General features: G+C 36.9%; 1 pseudogene; it reads right to left on the bottom strand.

Annotated features, from left to right (window-relative positions):
• Positions 1–3,635: 3,635 nt before the first annotated feature.
• On the bottom strand, positions 3,636–4,276 carry LOC114200295 (large ribosomal subunit protein uL16-like; annotated as a pseudogene).
• Between the last annotated feature and the right edge of the window lie 2,570 nt (positions 4,277–6,846).

Here is a 6,846-nt window from a genome sequence, read left to right as displayed (position 1 = left end):
ACCTGAACAGACCTATAACCACTAAGGAAATTGAAGCAATCATCAGAAATCTCCCAACAAACAAAAGCCCAGGGCCAGATGGCTTTCCAGGGGAATTCTGCCAAACATTTAAAGAAGAATTAATACCTATTCTCCTGAAACTGTTCCAAAAAATAGAAATGGAAGGAAAACTTATGAACTCGCTTTATGAGGCCATCATTACCTTGATCCCCAAACCAGAAAAAGACCCCATCAAAGAGGATAATTACAGACCAATATCCTTGATGAACACAGATGCAAAAATTCTCACCAAAATACTAGCCAATAGGATCCAACAGTACATTAAAAGGATTATTCACCACGAACAAGTGGGATTTAACCCTGGGCTGCAAGGTTGATTCAACATCCGCAAATCAATGTGATATAATACATTAATAAAAGAAAGAACAAGAATCATATGATCCTCTCAATAGATGCAGAAAAAAGCATTTGACAAAGTACAGCATCCTTTCCTGATCAAAACTCTTCAGAGTATAGGGATAGAGGGTACACCCCTCAATATCATAAAAGCCATCTATGAAAAATCCACAACAAATATCAATCTCAATGGGGAAATCCTGAGATCTTCCCCCTAAGGTCAGGAACACGGCAGGGATGTCCACTATCACCACTGTTATTCAACATAGTATTAGAAGTCCTAGCCACAGCAATCAGACAACAAAAAGAAATAAAAGGCATCCAAATTGGCAATGAAGAAGTCAAACTCTCACTGTTTGCAGATGATATGATACTTTATGTGGAAAACCCAAAGACTCCACCCCAAAACTGCTAGAACTCATACAGGAATTCAATAAAGTGGCAGGATATAAAATCAACACACAGAAATCAGTGGCATTCCTATACACCAACAACAAGACAGAAGAGAGACAAATCAAGGAGTCGATCCCATTTACAATTGCACCCAAAACCATAAGATACCCAGGAATAAATCTAACCGAAGAGGCAAAGAATCCGTACTCAGAAAACTATAAAATACTCATGAAAGAAATTGAGGAAGACACAAGGAAATGGAAAAACGTTCCATGCTCATGGATTGCAAGTACAAATATTGTGAAGATGTCCATGCCATCTAGAGCAATCTACACATTCAATACAATCCCCATCAAAATACCATCAACTTATTTCAAAGAAATGGAACAAATAATCCTAAATTTGCATGGAACCAGAAAAGACCCCGAATAGCCAGAGGAATGTTGAAAAAGAAAAGCAAAGCTGGTGGCATCATAATTCTTGACTTCCAGCTGTATTACAAAACTGTCATCATCAAGACAGTATGGTACTGGCACAAAAACAGACACATAGATCAGTGGAACAGAATAGAGAGCCCCGAAATGGACCCTTAACTCTATGGTCAACTAATTTTTGACAAAGCAAGAAAGAATATCCAATGGAAAAAAGACAAGTCTCTTCAACAAATGGTGTTGGGAAAATTGGACAGCCACGCAGAAGAATGAAACTGGACCATTTCCTTACACCACCCACAAGAATAGTGTCAAAATGGTTGAAAGATCTAAATGTGAGATAGGAGTCCATCAATATCCTAAAGGAGAACACAGGCAGCAAACTCTTAGACCTCAGCCACAGTAACTTCTTCCTAGAAACATCGCCAAAGGCAAGGGAAGCAAGGGAAAAATGAACTATTGGGACCTCATCAAGACAAAAAGCTTTTGCACAACAAAAGAAACAGTCAAGAAAACCAAAAGACAACTGAGAGAATGGTAGAAGATATTTGCAAATAACATATCAGATAAAGGGCTAGTATCCAAAATCTATAAAGAACTTCTTAAACTCAACACCCAAAGAACAAATGATCCAATCAAGAAATGGGCAGAAGACATGAACGGACATTTTTCCAAAGAAGACATCCAAATGGCCAACAGACACATGAAAAAGTGCTCAACATCACTCAGCATCAGGGAAATCCAAATGAAAACTTCAGTGAGATATCACTTCACACCAGTCAGAATGACTAAAATTAACAAGTCAGGAAATGACAGATGTTGGCGGGGATGTGGAGAAAGGGGAACCCTCCTACACTGTTGGTGGGAATGCAAGCTGGTGCAGCCACTCTGGAAAACAGTGTGAGGTTCTTCAAAAAGTTGAAAATAGAGCTACTCTCTGATCCAGCAATTTCACTACTGGGTATTTACCCCAAAGATACAAATGTAGGGGTTTGAAAGGGTATGTGCACCCCAATGTTTATAGCAGCAATGTCCACAATAGCCAAACTGTGGAAAAAGCCAAGATGTCCAAAAACAGATGAATGGATATAGAAGAAGTCGTATATGTATACAATGGAATATTATGCAGCCATCAAAAGGAATTAAATCTTGCCCTTTGCAATGACGTGGATGGAACTGGAGGGTGTTATGCTGAGCGAAATAAGTCAATCAGAGAAAGACATGTATCATATGACCTCACTGATATGAGGAATTCTTAATCTCAGGAAAAAAACTGAGGGTTTCTGTAGTGGTGGGGGGTGGGAGGGATAGGGTGGCTGGGTGATAGACATTGGGGAGGGTATGTGCTATGGTGAGTGCTGTGAATTGTGCAAGACTGTTGAATCAGAGATCTGTACCTCTGAAGCAATAATACATTATATGTCAAAAAGAAAAAAACGAAGAAGAAAATATCAGGAGGGGAAGAATGAACAGGGGGAAATCGGAGGGGGAGAGGATCCATGAGAGACTATGGACTCTTAGAAACAAACTGAGGGTTCTAGAGGGGAGGGTGTGCAGAGATGGGTTAGCCTGGTGATGGGTATTAAAGAGGGCACATTCTGAGTGGAGCACTGGGTGTTATGCACAAACGGTGAATCATGGAACACTACATCAAAAATTAATGATGTAATGTATGGTGATTAACATAACATAATAATAAAAAAAGAGATTTGAACTTAAAAAAAAAGAAAATAAGTGTATGAAGACCACAAAAGAAAAGTACAGCATGGATAGCCATACAAAACAGACTTCAAGTAAAAAATGGCAACGAAAGACAAAGATCATTATATAATGATAAAGTGGTTAGTTTTGAGAGGAAAGTTTATTGCAATTAATGCATATATTAAAAATTAGATCTCAAATAAAATAACAATGACTAACTTTACATCTCAAGTAACTTGAAAAGCAAGAAAAAATTATGCCCAAAGTTAGCAGAAGGAAAGAAATAATAAATCTCATAACAGAAATAAATGAAATAGAGAGCATAGAGACAATGAAAAGTATAAGTAAGAGTAAGAGCTGGTTCTTCAAAAAGATAAGCTAGGCTAAGAAAAAAAAAGGGGGGGAAACTCAAATAAAATTGGAAATTAAAGAGGAGACATTAAAACTGACTTTATATAAATACATATAATCATAAGAGATTACCATGAACAATTCTTTGCCAGGAAAGTACATAACTTGGAATACATAGATATATTTCTGGAAATGTACAACCTACCAAAACTGAATCAGGAAGAAATAAAAAATTTTGAACAGACCAATAAAGACATTTTGTCTTTAATAGACAATTTTGTCTATAAAAAGATAGATTTTTTTTTGGACAGGAAGTAGGAGTTATTGGAGCACATGAATAAGGAAGGGGCAGTGCCAAGGTTGTTATGAGTGCAGAGCTCACCATTTGTCCAGGGGCCACAATTAGAGATGTATTTGACCCCACAGCCATATGTGATGAGCTATTTTTCAGCCACCATGTTTTCAAGTTTGTCTGCATTAAACTTAGTAAAGCCTCACGTCTTGGAAATGTGGATTTTCTGGAAGCCAGGGAACTTGAACTTGGCCCTGTGTAGGCCTCAGTCACAGGCACCTTGTTCTGCAGCTTCCTACAGATGGACATCATGACATGGTTAATGTGGACACTGTCCACTGTGCCCTGGGTCTTTCTAAAGGCACCCCACATATACGTCTGGAGCTTGTCAGTCCCAGCACAGAACACATTTTGTTGATACGGATGACATGGAAGGGGTGAAGCTGCACTTGGATGTGAAGATCATCTCTGCCACAGCTTTTCACCATGTTCTTGTTGGCACAAATACAGACAGCCTCCAGGGCTTCAGAAGAGAGCTGCTCATATTCATCTGACACCCTGTGGCCACATAGTGGGAACACATCCACTTCTGTCTTCTTCCACCCCAGGTCAAAGATGTAGATCCTGGCATTGAAGACAGCTCTGCAGAAGCAAGACTTTGGATATGGCTTATTCTACAATACTGGTAATACCAGGCAGGGTGGTGACCCATGGCCACACCAAGATCTTCAGTGGTGCATCATGGAAAAGAGCTAGAGGTTTAATCAGTAATCAACTTACAAAATTCCATGAGCAGATGACTTCATTGGAGACTTCTATCAAACATTTAAAGTAGAATTAGTGGGGCGCCTGTGTGGCTCAGTCATTAAGTGTCTGCCTTCAGCTCAGGTCATGATCCCAGGGTCCTGGGATCGAGCCCCGCATTGGGCTCCCTGCTCAGTGAGAAGCCTGCTTCTCCCTCTCCCACTCTCCCTGCTTGTGCTCTGTCTCTTACTGTGTCTCTCTCTGTCAAATAAATAAATAAAATCTTGAAAAAAATTTTTAAGTAGAATTAGTACCATTCCTCCTCAAAATCTTCCGAAATACCAAGAAGGACTCATTATTGGAAGCCAACATTTCTTTGATATCAAAGTCAGATGAGGATATCACAAGAAAAAATAAAACTACAAACCGACATACCTGAGGAATACAGATGCAAAAATTCTAAATACAATATTAGTAAAACAAATTCAAGGACACATTAATGTATTATACTCTATGATCAAGTGCCATTTATCCCTAGGATACAAGGATGATGAAATATATAAAATTCAATAAATGTAATACATCACATCAATATAATGAAAGATAAAAATCACACATACATCTCAATAGATCCAGAAAAAGTATTTTACACAATACATGATTCTTTTGTGTAAAATCCCTTAGCAGATTGGGTATAGAAGAAACATAGCTCAACATAAAAATAACCATATACAACAAAACCACAGCTAACGTTATTCTCAATGGATAAAAATTGAAAACATTTCTTGTAATGTTTCTTGTAAGACTTCTTACAAGATTTCTTGTAAGACTAGGAACAGGACACGGATGCCCACTTACGGTGCTCCTATTCAATGTAGTACTGAGGGTCCTGACTAGAGCAATTTTGCAAGAGATAAATGTATTCAAATTAGAAAGGAAAAAGTAAAATTGTTGCTATTTTCTGATGATATGATCTAATATAGATAAAAAGTAAAGGATTAACTACAAATGGAATTAATTAATGATTCCAGTAGAATGGTAAGATAAAATATTAATATAAAAATCAATTACATTCATTTTCACTAATGATGAAGCATCTCAAAAAGTAATAAATCTATCCCATTCATGATAGCCTCAAATACAATAGAAAGCTTAGGAATAAATTTAGGGAAGTGAGTTGTATGCACAATGAAAACTACAGTACTTTGCTAAAAGAACTGAAAAAGACACAAGCAAATAGAAAGACATCCCATGTTCACATATCAGAAAAACTTTTGTTAAAATGGCCATACTACACAAAGCCATATAAAGATTCAACACAATCTCCATCAAAATAACCAATGATGTTCTTCACAGAAATAGAAGAAACAATTATAAAACTTATGCAGAACCACAAAAGACCTCAAATAATCAAAGAAATCCTGAGAAAAAAAGAACCAAACCAGAATATCATACTTCCTGATTTCAAAGTATGCTACAAAGCCATAGTAATAAAAATAGCATGGTACTGACACAAAAACAGGCACGTTGACCAATAGAACAGAAGAGACAGCTCAGAATTAAATCCCATAGAAGATTTAATTCTTATAAATGTAAGATATACAGTAAACTAATATGTGTGTGTGGAGGGGGAAGGATGAAACATGAATATCAAATGGGAAAGAATAGTCTCTTTAATAAGTGGTGCTGGGGAAACTGGAAAAACACATGCAGAACCATGAAATTGAACCCTTAATTCACACCACTCACAAAAATTAACCCAATGTGGATCAAAGTCTTAAACATAGGACCTGATAACCATAAAACTCCTAGAATAAAATGCAAAGAAGATGCGTCTTGACATTGGTATTGGCAATGAGTTTTTCGGCATGATACCAAAAAGATAAACAAAGTAAAAATTCAAAAAGAGAGACTACATCAAACTCAAAAGCTTCTGCACACAACAGGGGAAAAAAAATTACCAAATAAACAGGCAACCAACACAGTTGGAAAAATTTTTGCAAAGCATCTATTAAATTAAGGGTTAATTTCCAGAATATATAAGGAAATTAGTCAACTTAAAAACAACTACAAAAACAATTTTTGCCATTTATTATTGAATTTATTTTATTTTTTATTATTTTATTTTTTAAAGACTTTATTTGTCAGAGAGAGAGAGAGATAGGGAGAGAGACAGAGAGTGCAAGCAGGTGAATGGCAGGCAGAGGGAGAAGCAGGCTCCCCACTGAGCAAGGAGCCTGATGTAGGACTTGATCCCAGGACCCTGGGATCATGACCTGAACCAAAAGCAGATGCTTAACTGACTGAGCCACCCAGGCATCCCTATTGATTTTATTTTTATCATATTTTGGTTATTAGCATTAAAGGTTTTATATTCCAATATTATTTATACTATTCTGGTTCTCCTATTATTGCTTAGATAAATACGGTAGTATCGTATTTCAAAGTTTAAGACCTTTGGAATTAAATTTTTACTTACTCAATTTAATTGGAGTTTGGTTGTCACACAATGTTACATTAGCTTCAGGTATACAACAT

This window comes from Eumetopias jubatus, unplaced genomic scaffold (assembly GCF_037043125.1).
Source record: "Eumetopias jubatus isolate StellerSeaLion01/CBP00866 unplaced genomic scaffold, mEumJub1_p1.0 scaffold_5, whole genome shotgun sequence".
In the NCBI taxonomy this organism is placed as follows: domain Eukaryota; kingdom Metazoa; phylum Chordata; class Mammalia; order Carnivora; family Otariidae; genus Eumetopias; species Eumetopias jubatus.
Note: the sequence above shows the minus strand (reverse complement) of the source record. Positions and strands in the feature narration are given on the sequence as shown.